General features: G+C 41.2%; 1 protein-coding gene across 1 annotated transcript in view; it reads left to right on the top strand.

Annotated features, from left to right (window-relative positions):
- Positions 1-15291: 15291 nt before the first annotated feature.
- The window catches only part of zfhx3b (zinc finger homeobox 3b), a 282485-nt gene continuing 277052 nt past the window's right edge, over positions 15292-20724 (top strand). Inside the window, exon 1 of the mRNA XM_065952964.1 lies at positions 15292-15694. The gene's annotated coding sequence lies outside the window, so the exon portion shown is untranslated. The remainder of the gene's footprint in view (positions 15695-20724) is intronic.

Below are 20724 nucleotides of genomic sequence, written 5' to 3'. Positions count from 1 at the left end.
AATTTCAGTATGATTTTTCTCTTGTTTTTAATTTGTTACAAAGCAGCTCCCTGAGAGAAGTTGGATCCTGTGCCTAAATGCTTTCCTGTTTCATCTTTGCAAAGTCTACGCTTCACTGTGGAGATCAATATTCAAATAGCGTGAGAATATTTTCTCTGGTGTCTCTTCTTCTCATTGCAGACTTACCAAACACAAGATATTACTCTGTGGATCGATAGTTTATCTTCATTTAGTTTGGCTGTTCAATCTGCAGAGGTTGACAGTTATGGGTTGAGCAGCTCTGTGGAGTATCAGCTTTTATTCTGCTTCATCCCTTCCCTCTCAGTCCTATTTGTAAGCTGTCCTGAGAAGTCTCCCCTGGTACGTATGGCCTGAGCCAGGCCCATCTATCTGTCTTTGTCTGGCCCACTACAGGGAACCACACACTCATTGGTTGTCCTGGGGAACAATGTAAGTGATGGACCACCATTCATACATCAAACCTGCAAGGCGTTTGACAGTGCGGGACAGAAACATTGAAAATAATGACCACAGCAATATGTATCAGAGGTTAAAAATAGAGTGCTGCAGAGAAGTTGAGGCTGAGCGTTCTTCTCCGTGGCCCTCCCACTGTTTTGGAGGTTAATGGGAGCTGCCTTGAGCGCAAAAGAAAAGATGTTTCCAGTTAGCTAGAATGAGTGATATTCAACCACTCGGACATTAATATGGTCCAATTGAATTTCTCCCTTTGTCAGAGGGGAGTCGGTCCTGCTGCCGACCCTCCCTCACAGCTGTGCCCTTGTCTCTCTCTGCTCCACCAGCACTGAGCCAAGCCTCAAAGGTCAAGTGTGAGGGGTCAAGTTTAACCTGAAACCAGACAGTGTGTGTGTTTGTGTGTGTGTGTGTGTGTGTGGGCGGGGGGGGGGGGGGGGGGGGGGGGGTCTCTTCTGTGCCGCATTCTGTTTGGCACAAATGTGGTTGTTTGTATTTATCTGTATCTGCTCTTATCTGTTGTGCCTGTTTCAGTTTTATGTGTCTGGTAATCCACATGGACAATTTTGTCTGGGTTTTGACATCGAAGGAAGGATCGAATGTGTGCAAGAACAGATTTGAATTGATGACTACATTGAATGAACAATGTAAGCTTTGAATGTATACAGCACTATACATTTTCTGTTGACCTGCATATGCAAAATAACTAGAGTAACCATTGTAGATGGATATTTCAAAATCAAATAGGAGACATGAAGGAAAAAAATTCTGATCAAAAGTGATTAACATGACACCCTTATGCTCCATGTGAACTCCAAAGAGGTTTAACTGAATATAGATATAGACACAGACATACACAGTCTGTATACTGGATACGTGATACTAGGCCTGAGCAAAGCCTGTGAACACTGCAATCCGATCACTTTCACATGTGAGGAACTTGATGTACAGCGCGCTCGCTCGTATTGTTTTAGTTTGCTAAATTGCTTGTGGATCTTGAATCTGTTCATGTACATAAACATCTGGGTCTCTCTCTCTCTCTCACTCACTCACTTTCTCTCAGACGCACACACTCGCAGCGTGAGTCAACCCACACCTGGAACAGATAAAGGCTCTTTCATGTTTGCGGGGCTATCCTGAGGTCAGCGAGTGCTGGTGTTGAGAGCTAGTTTTTACTAGGAGTGAGTGGAGCTGGAGAAGAAATGAAAAGAGACCATATATGTCCAGGTGTTGCAGAGTTAAGGAAGTTTTATTAGTCTACAATTCCTTCCTTTATTTCTTACTGCACCAACATACAGATACCCCCTTGGCGTTAAACCTTGTCCATCTATTGCACCATTGTCTTGGGCAAAAAGAAGGATACTAGTCTGCTGGGTGCTTTATGAATTATCAACAGTACGGCACCTAAATAAGAGAATGCGTTTTTGTCAAGCTGCCATTTTAATCTAGTTTCAGGCAGTTATAGAAGAAGAATATGTACTTTTTGTTGAAACCTTTGCAGAGTATTGACTTCCCCTAGATTAACCTTTATCCTCAAGGCTTTAAATAACTTTGATTCGATGCTCACCATCATAAATAATGCTTTTGAGCTTTATGGACTCCTACACAAATACGCATGAATGTAAAACGATGACAGTCTGTTCTTTTTTGCTCCATCTTTCCCGACCATTTGTAAATTTCTCTTGTTGCAATGTAGGTTAAAAGCTTTGACAGCAGAAACAATACTGGAGGAGCAGCAGTCTTCAGCATTGTTACTTAAGTGTTCTTGTTTAAAGCTCTTGTGGGGAGTTTTTAGACGCTTGTGAAACGGACTGAAATTAATACTGAAGCTTACATGTGATTTACAAAAGCTTAAAAGACCATTAGGGATTACTGATCGTTTATTTACTGTAATGTTGATGCTTGAAACTTCTGTGGCCATATGTGTCAGATGGAATGAGTCACAGCCATGGCAGAAACTGCCTTTATTTACATTTTAAAGTGTAGATTCAAACACAGTGTTAAGCTCGACTCTTAAAAGACATATAGGTGTGAAGATCCAGTGATCTAGATCAATCCATGTAATCACTGAACAAAGATCCAATTTCAGTAATCGAAAGTCAAAACATCGATATACATCGTCAACTTTAAGATAAAGTTTTCTTTTTAAATGACCCTTGCACACTTTTCGCCCAGCTGTGTGTCATCTTGAACTTTCAAACAATTCTATCAACAAGCAGAAAACTGATTCCATCCCCCATTTTTTTTACGTTGTGTTTTAAGCCTATTCACTTGAGGATCATCTGCTGTGATAACAGAATCGGGAGTGAATCTTTTTGAAAAGGAAGCTGTGGGGGAGCGATAATATCAGCCAGGTCCTCACCTCGGTTATTATAATTAATATAAAAAAATCTGCGTTATTTCATGTACATTAGGACGGTGTCCATTTTTCTGTATGTGCTGCTCGAAGTGATCCGTACAAGGACAGCATTCTCTCTCTCTCTCTTACTCTGTCATTATTATAGGGTCACTCTGTGTTGTCCCAATCCCTCTGTTAATCAACAGAAGATTCCAGTAGAACAAAAACAAGGTACTTTTTTCACTGGATCACTACTACTGTTAAAATGTACTTTTTTTGACATTCTTACAAGTGCATAAACAAAACTCCTGTAATGTCATACAAAACTATATATGAGCTCTATGCTACTTTTATACAGCTAGAGAAGCGTGGGGCTAAAATATTGTAGAAACACTAACTGCAAGTCTTCAACTGAAGAAATAAGCAAAAGAGGACATAAGAATGAATAACTATATTATGGTGAAGGAAAGTGCTGCATTCAAATTGATTGTATTTCAGGAAAAATAATGTTTGGTGCTTAAAATTCGATGTGGGGAAACATAGTAAAGAAAATAGCGTGTGTGGCACTTTACAGATAAAGTCAGGGTTTTGTTAAAGCTTTTTTGTTGAAAAGATTGTTTTTCATTCAAATGTCAGAAATGTTTCAGCAATAAAATTGTCAACATAACAAAATGGCTTTTTATTTTCTTTGGTGAAATGTCACTGATTGTGTTAAATGAGAACTTAATATCATCGGAAACCAATTGCAGGCCCCTGAATTTGAATTGAAACAATATCTTATGGTGGTAGACTTTGTGATATCAGAAACTGATAGTTTACACCCTAAAAAAGACAGTATGATAATTTGTTTTATGATATACAGGACTAGAGACTAGAGGTACCCCTTCTTCCACAGAGGGTGCAAAAATCAACGACAACTGAGAATTACTCAAATAGGAGCTTAAAAATCAAGCCTGTTTCTTCTCTGCCCCACCAAAAGACATACAAAGGTAGAACACCAAACAATTTGTGAATGTTTTCTATGAAAAAAATGTATTTGCATTTATGATTCAAGTACAGTATGAAGCCTGGCAATTCAAAGGGGAGTTTGAACCGCAGTTGCAGTTATAGCTTTGTGCAGTTTATAGGTCTAAACATTTGTTCTTTTGCTGACAGAAACTTCTATTCTGTTTCATGGTAGTAGTGCATGCTTTAATGTGTGTGTGGTTAAAGGGCTGAATGAAACTTCCACTGTCCAGTTTTCTCACAGTAGTGTGTGGGAGAGTTGCCAGAGGGGTCTGTGACACTCTGGAAGCCCTGTAATGCCCTGTAAAGTTTCTGGGGCAGGTGTAATTCCCTGTAAAACGCCCTATAATTTACTGCCCTTTGGGAGCACACTGTCTCAGGGTGTGAAAATCAATAGGATGGCGGAGAGGGCTCGGGCACAAAGTCTATACTCAGCCACACTATGGCAGCAGTTAGGGTAATTTTGTAATGGCAGGGGATGAGGTTCAGCCTATCTACCGCTCTATCTGAAGCAGATAAATGTTTTACAACACCATCGTTTAACCTTCTTACCGGCTCCACCCTTCCCCCAACGTCTCTAGATTCCTCTCAGGGACCGCCCTCAAAGATGAGGTCCAGACTGTGGTGTCAGTGGTACCTCGTGAGTGTGTGTGTGTGGTTAACTCTATCATCTCCCCGGGTGTGCATTCCTACTCTTAATGCTCTATAACCTTGTAAAGATAGCCTGAGGCATTTTAGCATATAGCCCATCTTCAAAACCCCCCAGTTGTTTCAGAAGGAGGCCATGTGGAAAACATGCATTGAATCTTACAAGATGCTGCATGTATAATGTAGCATACAGCACATTATACAGACCACTGAATATTATCACCCTAATTCAGTACAATTCTTAGCACTCACAGTGGGTCATTTTGAATTTTAAACCGATGTGATTAATAAGGATGATATTAGAGGACATGAAGAAGTGTAGAGACGGTGGAGGATACCTCCCAGAAACAATAAGAATTTCCTGCCATTGCTTCAACTTTTTTTTATTAATAAAAGAAAGAGTGAAGCCTTTGTGTGAATGAGAGCCGGAGTCAGTGTGATGGTGAGGAAATGGCTGGAGAGGGAGATCCCACGCAGACCTGTACAGCTCGTCTGCATGACGTGTCTCAGCTTCAGGAGGGACACGCAATTCTCCCTGTCAGAAGAGAGCGCAGAGATCTTATTGTGCCTGCCTGGATTGGCACCAACAGCAATCACTTGTTTCTGATTTATTAGATAGGCAAGGAAATTAATTTTGTTCCAAAATGCATGGTCGGAAATTAGATGGTGAAATTGTGTGAAAGAATCACTGATTGTTTTTCTCCGCTGCAATCCCTCCAGAGGTACAGATAACTGCTGATCTCTGTGACACCATTAATGAAAAACTTATTCAGAATCCAGAAAAACCCCTTCTTCAACGATGTAGTAATTAACTTGGCCATCTCTTCAATCTTTTAACGTGATTTGAACCACCCATTAACATCTCTCCCCCCCCAAAAAAAAAGAAAAAGAAAAGCTGAGCACTAGCACTCTGGTCATGGCTGGATACTGACCAGGAAGTTCTGTCATCTGTACTTCCTGTTCACATATATGTGGAGATCTGGTGGTTCATTTATTGTAACCAAAATACTTATATTAAAAATGAACCTTTTCTCTACATGTTGTGCTTGATTTTATCAACATTCTGCGTTCAGTTCATTTTAAATGATGCAAATGACACAGGGACAAATGTGATGCTTTTTGATCGTACCTCTGCATTGTATTTTAGTAATAGTTTTACATTATGTCCATCGTGGTCACACTTTATCCTCATTACCTTCCACAGTGTGTATCAACAGCTAATAGTCGCATAGAGTCGCAGTATGAGATGATTGTGGAGAATACCCGTCTCACATTTTTACCGTGTCACATTTAAAAAAAAAAAAAACAAGAGAAAATACCTTTGCAAAAGCTTTGCCAAAAAGGGGCTGAAGTTAAAGGTAATGGATAGCTTGAAATGTACATTTTCTTCTCTTTATGGTAGTTTCTAGCCTACATGTCAGCTAGCTGAGCATGTCAGTATATTCCAATGGTTACCGGCCTACTTTAGTACTTAGCAAGAATATGTTTCATAATAAATGTGCATGCATGGCCAGACAGGTTTGTTTATGTGAACCTAAAAGCAAAAGCAAAAGCAACCACGCAAACTTTGAACATCACACTGCCATAATCCCTTCTTGATATTTGATCATTTACTCATATGACCCCATGCTCTCTGTCACTCTTTCCCAGCACTTTGTCCCCCACCCAGGCTCTTCCACCATTTTCTCAGGATTGAATGCAAATTGGTTAAAAACACTGATCAGAAGTTATTACAAAATGGAGCCTTGCTTAGAGAAAGAAATGGTGCATTACTATGAGAGTCAGGATGGAAGGGGCTGGGGGAGCCTGAATGTGGGCTGGGAGGGGTGGTGGGTGGGGCTACTGGGGGTGTGCATGTGTATATGTGTGTGTGTGTGTGTGTGTGTGTGTGTGTGTGGAGGCAGGGTTTCTGTGGCAGGGATGGGAAAATTAGATTTATTTTTTTCATGGGGTGAAGAGAGGGAGAATGGAGGGGGAGGATGCGGGGTTCAGTAATGGCACCTCGCCGTATTTTATATATGTACAGATGGAAGAAAATGAAAATGTTTTCTGAATTGGGTCCCCCCCCCCATGCATTTTCTTTCTTTTCTTATGTGTGTGTGTTTCTGTCTGCACCTTTCTGTCTGTCTGCATTTAATCCACCCACATCCACCCCCTTCTCCTGCTCCCCTTTTTCCCTGGCAGATCCCCAAGGTTATGGCATGTCTGGACATCTAATCAGGCCAAGTCTTGATGCTGAAAATGTTGTGCCCCTCATCCCCACAGCCCCATACTGTTTATCCTATAGCTGCCATTATATATTCAAGCCTTTGTCCGGTCTCTACTGCACACCCCGCTGTGATAAATGAACATGACCTTGGAAAATAGAAAGGTTGAAGAACAATGATTCCACTTTTTATAAATTCATTTTTTCACATCGTAGCCTGTGTTCAGCAGGTACAAAGGTAAAGCAGAACTCACCCCCGCTTGTGTCTAAAAAAGGTTTGCATTTAAGCATTTGAAATTTACTGACACAAAATCGAGGCACAGGCTACACGTGTGAGCCATTATGGGTAATTTTGGCAGTTATGTCTCTTGTCCCTTTGACCTAAAGGGATCATTTTTGCACCTTGTCAGTGATAATAAAAAAAGGAACAGCTCCCTTTAGAATTTCACCTCGTCATTTTTTTTATGAATGGTTTCATTTTCAGACACTTACGAGCCTCTTTTGGGGCTTTTTTGGCAAATGTTGTAGAAGAAATAAAAAAGTTTTTTCACAAGTGAATTTAAATCCTTCAGAAATATCTTTATTTTAATATTTCACAGGATGTGGACAGTTACACACTAAATGCTGTTTTAACAGTAGATAGGAACTATGCTATTGATCTGTTGATCTATTGATCTTGTCCCCCACAGTGGACTGCAGTACCCTCACAAAGCCAGTAGATGGTGTGCCTCCTTCAGGTTTTCCCCATTTCCACTCACTGAGCCTTGCTTGCTCACCCGTGACTTGTGAAAGCGCTCTGGGGTAGGCCTCCCCAACCTATCATCCAGCACCCCCCCCCCCCCCCCCACCCCCCCCACACTCTACTCCCCCCTGAGCACCCCTTCCATCTCTGCCATGTCCCCCATCATCCCCCCCCCTCGACTTCCTCCCCATCCAGGGGCAGAGTCACCGAGGTGGCAGTTCTAACAAGCTGCCGGGGACCACAGCGCTCAAATGAGCCAAATCAAAGAGAAAAAGGGGGAGTGGGATAGGTAGTGCCATGAACCCCCTGCAGAGAACAACCATTCAGATGAATATGAAATGAATTTGTATTGCTATGACATGATAAGCCCAAAGATAACCCTGTGTACAGGCGACATCTGCACCCTGAAATCCTTCAAACATTAGAGAGATGTGCAAGACGACATCGACACAAAATTGCAAACGCAACGATTGACCAACTAGCCATGAATTGTTTTGGGCTGATTGTTGAACAGGAACAGCAGAGAGTCAGTGAATTGCAAATGAACAGAATTCATCTGTCTGTTTGTGTTGTGGACAAGGTGAAGTGTTTATCTAACCTTACAACTCTTTCTCATGTCCTTTTTTTTTTTAAAGGACACAGGACAGAAGAATGTCAAAGTCACAACAGCACAGTTTCTGAGACTTAATGACTGGTGGGCTTTTGTTAAAAAGAGAGCACTCCTGTATCATCTTCTTTTCCCTGACAAGTTACCATTGTTTCTCCTTTGTTTTTCCTTTTTTTTTTGTGGTGTGGCTGTAACCCTTTACATCTTGCATCTCACTTGTGCTATTGTTCTTGAGTTATTGGATAAAATGGCATCAGGTCACTCCACCAAAAAAATACATCATGGAAACAAAGATACACCCGCATTGTGTCTTCCCCTATCTTGCATCTTAAGCCTGCCACTTTCACAGCACACATTCTAACATGTGTGAGTGAGCATGCACATGTAACCGTTCTAGCACACATGTGTGCACGCGCTTGCACACACACACACACACACACACACACACACACACACACACACACACACACACACACACACACACACACACACACACACACACACTCATGTGGTTGCTGTACACTTCATTTAACACATACAGATGCAGGGCTTTATGGTTTTCCTTAAGCCAGAAAACAAGGAAGTGCACATTGATTGTAAAAAGCTTGTGTTATCATTTATGCTCACAAATGCTCCTGGCTTGGAAGAAGAGCCATTGAAATTGCTCAGCCAAGGGAAGGGGAATGGAAACGTTGTGTATAATAACATGAATGGTAATGCTTCAGTTTTATACCCCTATTTCGTCTGTATGTGTGCAGCCTCAGAACCCTGAACCTAGATTTCACAACGATTTCACAATTTACAAAATGTAATACATACAGAAAAGACGACATGCAAAATGTTTTCTCTCCTTCCGTTTTTCTCACTCTTGATGTTTTGAAGCCCTCTGTGAGTTAAAAGAATTACACAGTGAATACGGCTTCACCTGCAGTACTCAGCCTTTAATGTTATGCTGGATGTTCTTTTTGTAGAGACCCATCTAAGAGAGCCCTGCATGGTTATTTAAGAATAATGGAACCTGTGTGTATACACAGACTATGCTGAAAGTCAGTGGAAACACTCGTATTGCTTTGACGTAAATGTCTCTTTGTGCTTTCCCTTTAATTCAAAAAATGTCCTTTAGAAAATGACAAGAAATTCATTATGTCCAGAAATACATTTTCTTGGATATTAAATATTGGCCATTGCCATTTGTGAATTGACGATCTTGTAGTTAAAATCACACATTACAATTAACACATGAGGAGAAGACTTCACATCATTTCCTTTTATTAGTTTCAAAGATATGAGAATCATTTAGAATTAGAAAATAACACCTTAATAAATAACACCAAGTTCCCTGAGAAATCTTATTTAGTGGAAAACTTTAAGACACAGGTATCGGTGTGGCAGTCTCTGGCACCTTGTGTTATTGACCCTTAGAAAGTACTATGCAGCCTGTGTATTTTAGTAAGTTGCAGCTGACTTCACCTTTGACCTCTCTCCAAACAGCTGATCAGAGAGGGATCAAGGGATCCTGCCACTGTGTAGTGTAGTGTTCTGCTATGTCACTATATTACCTCTGGCCTTGGCTGTGCATCAATCAGCCTGCAGATCAGAACAGGGAGCTTGTGCTTCCATTGTCCAAGACAAACAGACGCTTACTCTGTTTTCATCTCTGTGCAGTCAGATTTACCTCTGGGGTCTTACTTTCCACTTCTGCACCATCCAATTTTTTTTTTTTTTTGGAGTGAGGTGCATCATGCATAGAGAAAGTTTTTGTGAAGGAGCAACATGTGGTGAGGTTGTCATTTACAGTAAGACGTCATTTAGAAGAGCTGCAAAGGACTTGCGACACATTGTTGGTTCGTTGATTCTGGTTGGGAACTCATTTTCTCGCTGCTTTTGTGAGCATTGTCTCCAGACTGAATGCTGGAGGTGTTTTTGCGTTTGGTTTTCCTGAGTGGACACAATAAAAGAAATTTCTCTATAAAGCCACTCAAACATGGAGTGAACACACAAAAGGTATTGGAGAAAAATCTGGGCCACAGTAGAATCCTGCCTGCCCCTCTCCTAACCTCCTCTCAAACAAACACAGCAGCCATTTCCTCCCTCTGTCCCTAGAGCCCCTCACCCCCCTCACCCCCTCGCCCCACGCTCAAGCACCGATTCTGCCGGCTGATGCGCAGGTGTCCTGAGGTGTGCCATTTTATCCTCACACAGTCATAAAACATCATCTTATCTCAAGTTGTTTATTATTGCAATTGTGTATATATGGTAAAATTTTTGATTTTTGATTTTTGATTATTTGTATTTAATTTAAGTGTGCATTGAAAAAGATGGTATTAGCTGGGGTCTATGTTAAGCAAAAAATAAATATCTTAATTCTAAAATTGAGAAAATTGTCCAAATAATTTTAAAGGAATCAGATTTAATTTTGTTTGTAAATCAACAATTTTCTAAAATGTCTTTAACAAAAAGAAAAAACAAATTGGTCTCAGCTGCAAAAAATGTTCCACTGAATATTCCATTTCTGAAAACAATTCATCTGCTGATTATGCAACAATTATAAATGATGTTGAATAAGGACATTTTAGTTGTTGTTTTATTTTGACATGTTTTACTGTCTATTTAAACCCAACGGAGGGCCTTCCCCTGGCTGAGTCGAATGGTGGGTTTTATATACAGATGCATCTGGTAGGAATCAGTTGACCCCGCTGAGAGTGCAGAAAGTGAAAGAGGCTGTTATGCTTTAGCACTGGCCCAGCAGCCAAAGTCACAGCGCGAGCAGACTGAATCCCCCCGCGTGTCCGCGCAGCAAAGTCAAGCCTGATGGAATCACGGTACCAGAGAGGTAAAAAAACTGTGAAAACCACCCCCGATGTTAACCTACACAGGTTGGATATGAATCAGTATTGTCTCTTCTAGACAATTTATTCACTGTCCAAAATCACTGAATTAGTCATTTATACTTACTGTCATACACTCAAATTATTTCAACATTTTTTATATTAAAATCTATGTACTTCAATGAATATGTAATGTATTCATTGAAGTAACTTTCAATTTCAGTGGTTTTGTTTTATATTTTGAATTTTTTATATTTTCCCTATTTTTTTTACAATTTTCTTTAAAGAAAGTACATTAAGGTGCATACATGTATTTTTTTTAAACAATGAATACAATTGAAATACATTATTATCATACAATATGAAAAGGATTATTTTTTCTATTTGCCCTGGCTGAGCCAAATATAAAGGTAATGTCTTTTTGTTCGTTTTCTTTTGCCCCTGACATGGGTGTGGGATATATTGAAGGTTTGGGGGACACAGAGAGGGGGCGTTGTGTTTATTTATTTCTTATTCTCTCTCTTTCTCCTGACATATCTGTATTCTTCATCTTCTGTCTACTCTTTGAAAAGAAATGAAAAAAAAAGAAAGAAAGAAGGGGGCTATTTCTTTCTTTTTTTTAGAATCCTGCTCTCGCCTTACCATTTCCATCAGCTGCTCTAATAGCCATGAATCTTGTCACTCATGTTTTTCATCAACTCATGTGCATGGAGCGTGTGGTAAGTCCTGGAGATTCCCGCTAAAGCGAATGCAATGGTCAGAAATAGAGTCACACAACCGCGCCGGCAAAGAACATGAACGCACACATGAGTCCACACTGGAGACCTGTACTAACAGACAAAAGCAACATAAAGAGAAATCATGGTAGTTAAATGTCTTCTCCTTCTGTGAATTACATGTGCATCTTTTAGCCATGAGTTGACTGAACAGACAAAACTGGAACAGTGTGTACACTTGACAAAAACATGGACTTAGCTTTTCCTTTTTTGGAACGTGCACAAATTTGGTAGGGGGGAATCGTGTTTTTTTTTTTTTTTTTTTTGTGAAGAGAGCAGAAAACAAGAGAGCCGAGTGTGTTCTGTAATGTTTCCTCCTGGTTCAACTCTCAGATGGCAGGAGCCAGTTACTATCATGGTGCTCCTCTCTGCGTCTGGGCTCTGCTGCTTGTCAGTTCAGCTGTTCTTGTTTTCACATGTGAGCCATGTTTCTTTTAGTGCAATTTTTTCTGCCTCCTGGATTCTTTCAACCTGAACTTGACATTGTTTTCTCTGCTCATGTTCAAGGCTGTAATGATTGGCTGTGACAAAAGGGGGGTATCTCCCTCCATCATCAAAAAAGAGTGATGGCCTCTCAGACAGCTGTCATTTACTATTAGTCATGCCTCATTGTCCGCAACTAATTTTATTTCTTATTGCATTTTGTTGTGTCTACAATTTCCCCCCCTCTTTTACAGCTAACATATATAGCTGATTCTACGCTATTTCCTCTAAACCTCCATCTGTCTCTGTAAATTAAATGATCCCTCATTCTCTAGGTGTTAATTGTGATTTAATTGCCCTAATTACCTCATTATCTCCTATGTGATTAATACAATTAGCTTAGTGTTAAATACTGTGACTTTTTCCTGTAAGACAGGGAAGATTCCCCTTGATTTGTTAATGAGATTAATTACACCCAGTGTACCTGGTATAATTGTGAAAGTTCCCACCTGCATTTCCACTTTGGCACCATTAATGAAGATTCACTGTAAATGAAGGCATACATGTGTCTGTTATCCGGTAATTAATTAGTAGCACAATCTCACACAGTTGAAATGTGAACTGTGATTAATACTTTACATCATGTGTTCCTCGTTATATTTCACTGAGAAAAGGTTCTGCTTTGCTGTTTGGATTTTTATCCTTAAGATTATGTATTTTCCCAATTAGGTTAAAAAACACTAACATTTCTTTCATCTTAAAATTTGATGTGACAAAGGATTTTGTTTGACAAATAAAAATAGTTTGAAGTTGAAAAGTTTTCACATTCTTTCTTGGATTGAGCTTTGTATCTATTAAATTGTAATTACTTTTTAAGCATCAGACAGTTTGAAAAGTGACCTGATATCTGGCTCGCTGATGGCGCCGAGACAGACATTAGGCCCATTTCACAGAAACTGCAGCTTGAATAAGGTCAGCATGCGTTGAATCAAACTGAACCAATCAGCGTGGTTAATCTTTAGTGGAATTTCACCGATGAGAACATGATAGTGTTAAGTTTAATATTGGATGCGGCCAGGAAAAAATCTAGCGGTGTGCTGAGAATCAGATGATGGGCTGGCAGCCCAACTGTCTGTGTTTCTGCACCTCTCCCTTCTCCTCCACCCTCCTTCTCTGTCTCTCTGTGAGGCTGGAGTCAGTTTTACTGTCACTACCTGTGAAATTGTATTCTGCGAAGATGGATGCTTTCTCTTATATTCCTGACATCCAAGGAAGCACAGTCACCTCCAAAACTCTTTAATATGGATGCCATGGAGGCGGACACATATACATGCATTCATATGCTCAAACGTAGCACATGCATGCACACCCAATCACATGCACAAAAATGTACTTCTGCACGCTCTCAAACACACACACACACACACACACACACACACACACACACACACACACACACATACACACATTTCTTTTGCCCCAAAGACAGTGCATGGCTGGTGTTTTGCTCCTGCTGATGATGAAGAGTGGTAGTGACAGTGCTGCTCTCAGTAGGGTTGATGCATTACAACACAGCGCTGCCATGTTGCGTAAATTCTCTGTCTCTCCTCATTGAGAACATGGAGGCTTCTCATCTAGCGTGGTACACTCGTGCACTTTAGCTCCTCTACTTCTCTTTTTGTTTCATCTCTGGAGTTTCAAAACCACAGTCACTCTATGTACTCTATTCATCCATGCTCATGGTATTCTTGTGTCATGTGTTGTTTTGGCGCTGTTGTGTGTGTGTATACTTCGTTTTGGGCCAAGCGTTCTTTAAAAAAAAAAAAATTGTATCGTCTTGTGTTTTCCATTCATCCCTGTGCAGCCGCTGAAGAGTACATGTGCTCTGCAGGTGTATCCCACCTTCCTCCACTCACAGGGGGAAAACCATGCAGGGTATATCTGCTCCAGTCGACCTGAAAAAGAGGTTGCCGTGTAAATTGGTGAGCTCTGTGTGTGCGCATGTGCAGTTGTGTGTGTATTTATTTACACTGATGGAGAGGGTGTGGGTTTAGGGGTGTGGTCTGTGGGTCAAGGAGGCAGAGGAGACTCATAGTCGATGGTTTTGTGAGGTGCAGCTACAGAAATACACAAGATTAATAAAACAACAGTGTACACAGATGGGACTCTGAGGGTACCATCTTTCCCCTCCTGTCACTCTTCCGCCTCCACCTTAATTTGAGAGAGAGATGGATCCCCATGAGTCCTTTTGGAGCAATTCATGTGTTTCATTTGGGCTGCGTTTTCCCTCTCGATGCAATGCTACACAACTTAACCACAACTTAGCTTGTACAGTAGGGCCTTCTGACTACACGGGGTTCGTCTTTTCTGTGCTATTTGTGCCGTCTGGACTCTCATGCACCGCCTCCTGATATCCTCACACAACAGAACAGCCAGACAGAGCTGTTTGCAAGTACGCGGATACAGAAATACAGAGTGCATTTACTCTTTTAGGAATATTTTCACAGAGAGACTTCTTGAACAGTTGCTACATTTCATTCTCTGCATGCATGTTTGCTTGAGCTCTTTTGTAGAACTAAACTTAGGCTCCATGCCCTAGCTGCAGGTTGTGTGGAGTTTCTACATCTCGTTCTTTGGTGAGGGGGAGGAGAGGAATCATAGAGTCTGTAGAAATGGGGGTTCTGTTCAGAGGTTTCACAAGAGAGGTTTTGTGTAATCCTATGCTAAATTCAGCATCAGATCTTTTGGGGAGCTGTGTAAAACCAGTATGTTTTTCTTGTCTTTACTTTTCCTGCACACCTCAAAAATGATGATAGCACATGGCTTTTCCGCTATCTCACCCTCAAGGCAAAATGTACAAGGCTGCTAGGCGGCGTTACCTCTTCCTCTTCCTACAGACAGCTAACCCCCTCAAAGGATGCTGATGTCTGGAGAGGGGGAATGCCTATGAGCAGAAATGGGGGAGAAGGAGGGAGGTTTGGGGATGGGATGGGGGTAAAATGTAATGGGAGGGGGGGGGGGGGGGCAATAAATAGAGGGAAGAAGGAAGAGGGAGGGAATATGTGTTTGATTCAAATAAAAAAAAAGTCAATTCAGTCCCCCTTTTCTTTGTAGAACATTTAGCTTTGACCCTCCCTTGCTTTTCTCAACTCCCTCCCACCACCACCTCCACCAACCCCCCCCCCCCCCCCCCACAACCAGTCCACACACAGACACACAGGGTCCAGCAGATCCGCAGGATATCACACCAGCGAGCCTTTTGCTATCTTCTGCACAGAGATGCATGCTTCTTAATATATATCTTCACTTTATGCTGTGTGTGTAAATGTCCACACTGTTGCAACAGGCAGACACTGAGGGAGGAGAGAGGGAAATAGGGAGAGAGAGTGACAGGAAGGGAGAGAGGAAGGAATAGAGAGAGGTATAGAGAGAGTCAGAGTGAAATAGGAAAAAGGGAGGGGGAGAGCTTTATATGTTGCTAACATGTTTATGATGCAGTGAAAAATATAAATTTAGATTTAAAAAAAAAAAAAAAAAAAAAGGTTTGAGGATAGAATGTGAGTATTTGTGGTGAACTAGTCCACATAGCTGCAGCCAAAGAGCCCTGACCAGACCTCTACTCTGGCTGAGCAGACTGGAGGCGACCCAGGGTAAGTTATGGGCTTTTTTTTTCTCTTTTCTCTCCCTCTCTACGCTGCTGATTACGCCGCTGCTGATTGATTGGTTAGAGGCTGCGGATTATCACGGGCCGCTCGTCACCAGGTACCTGATGATGAGAGAAGAGAGAGAGACGAGAGGAGGAGGAGGAGGGGGTGGGGGGGGTGAGGGTGGGGGAAGGAGGGGTGGAAATTAGATGAGCATGGCCAGCGCTCACATCACCAGATCTCACTAACTCTCTTTCTGATTTCTCTGTTTACTCTGCCATTGTGCATTTGTATATGTGCAAAAAAAAAAAAAATTGATTTTGTGCATTTGTGTGTATTTGTGTAACATGTTGCCGTGTGTTTGGTCCCAGCCGGCACACGTTGCCAGCCTGCCTGCCTGCCTTTTCCTCTAGTCAACCCGGCGTGTGCTGATGAGGCTTTGGGAGGGGTTTTGCTGATGAGGGAAAAGCCAGAGGGGCCTTTTTGTGAATATGCAGATGAGGGGGCACGTGTAAATGGGAGGGGGCTCGACGTGAGTGTGCGCCACACGCTTTATTGTTTATATGTTCTCCATAGGGAGCCTGATCCTCAACAGATTGCCGAGGTTTGGTGTGATCTTGCCGCTGCTTTGTTTGGGGCATTCACTGACAAAGATGGAGAAGGAGAAGAGGAGAGCCAAGGAGGGGAGAAGAAAAAAAAAACAGATAGATAAATGCAGTTAAAGAGAAGGGAGAAAAAAATGCAAGAGCGGCTTCAGGGCATATTTTCACCCCATTGACAAGACGTGATGATTACTGTTTTGCCCCCTCCCTCCTCCCCCTGTACCTCCCCAGACGTTTTTCTAATCCATTTGCATGTCAAAGCAGTGAAGGCCACTGTGCAGATTAGTATGAGATGACATAATGATGTAATGAATTAAATGCTCCTGTTTAAGCACTGCACTTTGCTTTAGTGGGTGGCAGGGACAGGGGGAATTTAAGAGAGGAACAAGTAAGGAGGAGACATGCATGCTTTCTGTTAAGTTTTTTTTTGTAACATCACAGGAACCCTGATTGAAATAACCTTTCCGGCTTGATTTGATTACAAAACTACCAATGTGTTTGCCATGAGCTTAATTTTATTAACATATTTTAGTTGCATGTGAACTTGTGACTGTTACCATCTTCACTGATGATTGCAGACTCTTAAAGCTGGAAACTTATTAACTCAACTGTAGAAGTCACATTTATCAATGCAAACTGTGCACTATATTTCAATCAATTTATTTTTGAGAAAATAGACACATTTCTTAATTTTCTCATCTTTCCCATAAAGAAAGTGTAACTTATTTGATTTGTGTAGCTTTTATAGAATTTTCAAAGCCCTTGTTTCATATTAATAAAATAACAACCTGAGCTGGACCCTGTAGCAGAAGCTCTGTTTTTTTATGAAGTTTGAAAAATAGTGAAACAAAAACAAAACGCAACAAATATCTGTTCACATTCTTTGGAGGGTTATAGGATCACACAGAAGTGAATACTGAACCTTCAGGTCCTTTCTTTTCCGATTTTCTCTTTATTTCTACTTTTCTTTTCATCATGGTGTGATAATACTTTGTCTATTTAAACTCACTCTTTTTTTTGCCGTATTTCAGGGATATATTTTGCTTGAAATAAAAACCATATACTGTAGATGATATGTTTCCCTCAGCTTTGATCTAAATTGTCATGGCCTTTGACACAGAGCACTAAAGTGGCTGTGTGTAGCGGCAGTAAAAGCGTACCGAGTATATCATCGATTGATGCACTGGCTAAAGCAGTGTTTTTATGAAGCCGAAAAGATCTAAGACACGACACCTGGGTCTCCATGGAGAAACACCTACTGTGTGACAGGAGCTGGAGTGTGACACTCTTGTCATCTCCCACCGCAGCAATGATAGAACCCCCCCCCCCCCCCCCCCCCCCCTTACACTGACACACACAGACCTAGGTCATGTGTAACATTTGGGATAGCTGCCTCATAGAAGACAAGGGTCTTACTGAGGAGATAGATATGTCCTTCGACTCACTAAACTTTGCGTTATTCACACTACCTTCCTTCTCTTATCGATTTGAGATGTTGCTACACAGATTCACATTTGCTCGCCTCAAGCTTGTCTATTCTATTTGGTCATGATTTGGTTCATTCTAGAGGGGAAGAATTGACATGATTGACACAAAAATCAATAGTTAATAAAGACAACAGGATGCATCATCTTTTTTGGATTTTATAGATTTATCTACATGAATTTTCAATGAACTAGTTTTTAAGATAACACAAGCCTGATATAGATTTTAAAATGTATCAGATATTTCCCCGGCGAAAAAAAACTATATTTGATTGTGTTATTAGATTTACATTTTGCATCATAAAAGCACCGACGTTATAACATTTTCTTGTGAATTCGTAAATAGAGGAGAAAATTCAAAATGTGGCTGTATAGTTTTTTTGATTTCTAGCCGTCCTCGGTGTGGCCCCGGAGCTGTGTCCAGGCGGGTGTGGCCGTGTGGAGTCAGCTGGCTGGTGCAGGGGGTAATGAGTATGCACTGTGACAGCTGGGATAAAGTGTATGGATGTGTTTGGTGGGAGTAATCAGCTGCCGACCACGGGGTGCAAGTGGCTGATGTGAGGCTTTATGACTGCAGAGCTTGAACACACACATGCAGACACACACATACACACATGCAGACGCACAGATACACACATGCTGGGCACATATACACGCACTGAGGTCCATTGGGACTGCATGCTTCACCTCACCCCTGCACTGCTGAACATATCCTGAACTTCACTGCTTGCTTTTCCTTTTTACCTCCTTTTTGAAAAGAAAGAAATATATATTTTAAGCATTTCCCCCCAACCAGACCAAAAATGTTGATTTTTAATTGTAACAAAAACTCATTTGCATGAATAATTTAATTGTCATTTTTATTTGGGCCCAGCTATGCTGCAGAGACATAAACTGTGAGTCATGACTAAGCGTTTGGTTGTTAAACAGCAGACTGAGCAAAATATTGAATATGTTGTGTAAATGCGAAACTTTGCTTTGTTCTCAATTGAAGTTTTTGGAGCTTTTTGCTTCTGTGTTTTACGATTAATTGATGAAAATTAGCCCCTACTGGCCGGTGAAACAAAATACAATATGACAAATGCATAAAGGGTAAATAGATATTGATCACCTGGTACATTAGAATAAACTGGCTTTCATTTGATTCATGCAGTTTTTGAGGATTGTTGTTGTGCGAGTGTTGGTAGTGTGGAGCATAAATGTTTTTTATCTGACTGTCTGAGGGTGTGTGCTTGCTGTGCTGCAGTAATCCTCTGCTTGGTTTGAATATTATGTTACTGTCAGGAAAAGGTGGAAAAATGTCTCTGTTATCCTCTGTTTTGAGTTCTCTTCTGCGTGTTTGGAAAGTGAAAGTCGGTGTGCTTGTGTGAGAGTTGGTAGCCTTGCCTTGACTCGTGGCCTTGTCACTCTGGGCTGCAGTTTTCCACCAGCTCCTCCAGGTTCTCTATAGTCAATGAGGAGGATAGGCGGGAAAGAGGATTATTGGTATTGATCTACCCAGGGGGATCATTAGGCATCACTATCAATTCACAGTTCCTAGCACACAGCACCGGCCCGCACAGACATTGCCAATTTGTCCCTATTAGAGAGCCCAGTTTGTGGGTGTCTGCTGTGAGAGGCTGCTCAGGCCCCACTGGAGAGCAGCCAGCGAGGGCCTCGCTGAGGCCTGACTACTGTGGACTCGGCTGCTCTGTACAAGGTGACGAAACACCTGATGGCTGTGATCACCTGCTGAATATCATGGGGCAAACATCATCAATATACAATAAAGCTACCGTGTTTATCTCTGAGAAAAAAAAAAAGCTTTATGTTGCACTGTAGTTTGCTTAAAAATTTTGGGCAACTTTCATTTAGAAATAGAAATGTAGGAAAACTACAATTTTTTTTCAGACTGCCTGCACACATTCCACATCCTGTCGGTAGCTTCCTCTACATCCCCATATTATTTACCGAGGAGTAATTGGCACAGTAATAGAATACTTCAGTGAGGCTTATCCAGCCTGGCCCACTTATCTGTGTAAGCTGGCTGTTCTGGGGACTAAAGCTGCTAGATCCGTTGTCGCTGACTTTAACCCTCTCTCCGCTAGGCTCAGGTGTGCAGGGAGCAGCACTGCTAGCTGCTACTGCGAGTGATGATGGGTGCTACATGCCAATGAGCTTTCATCACACGCCACTTTGAGATACAAAGAGTTCACTGGTGTCATTAGAAATCACACAGAAATCATATATATATATATATATATTTGCATTATGTATAAGGATTTTATGTAGCATGTTTATTTCGTATATTTGTTCAATCTCTGCACACATTTAGAAATTTCTTTAGGCAGAGGGTTTCTTTCTGCTATTCAAAGCCAACTACCACACCTGCAACTTGCTTTACATACTTCAATGTCTATTTTTGTAGGAAAATAAATATTGGAATAAATCAAGAATTACAGTAACAGATTTTGAAAGCTGCTGTTGGTCCAATTTGAAAAGGACATTTGCTGTGTCTCTCCTTTTCTCAATTACGACCGTGTTTCCCTGTAAGGAAGAATTATATCTTTGAATCAGACTTAGACTATAAGACTTAGACTATATATTAGACTATATATTTCCATATATAATGGGTTAATATCTTGTTTGTTGGAAACATGTAAGTAGAACATTATATGACCAGACCATGGTGGTGCTGAACAAGACGGTACACTTACATAAGAAAAAAGTAGAAGTGTATGTTTTAAAATGATAAGTCAGACAGCAGGGATCCATATTCAGATGTGAAAAGTTTTGCTTAACTTGTTATGATTTGATGTGTTCTTCAATTTTGATGAGGTCACTTTCGTTGTCAGAGTCTGAAAAATAGTTACTAATAAAGCCGACATATACACACAAACATACACATGCATTCAGACAGTGAGGGAACCTCACAGACCTCGTAGCTGACCAAGTGGGTCAGTGAGCAGCA

This window comes from Labrus bergylta, chromosome 3 (assembly GCF_963930695.1).
Source record: "Labrus bergylta chromosome 3, fLabBer1.1, whole genome shotgun sequence".
Taxonomy (NCBI): Eukaryota; Metazoa; Chordata; class Actinopteri; order Labriformes; family Labridae; genus Labrus; species Labrus bergylta.
The sequence above is the reverse complement of the archived record's forward strand: the minus strand, read 5'-3'. Positions and strand labels throughout refer to the sequence as shown.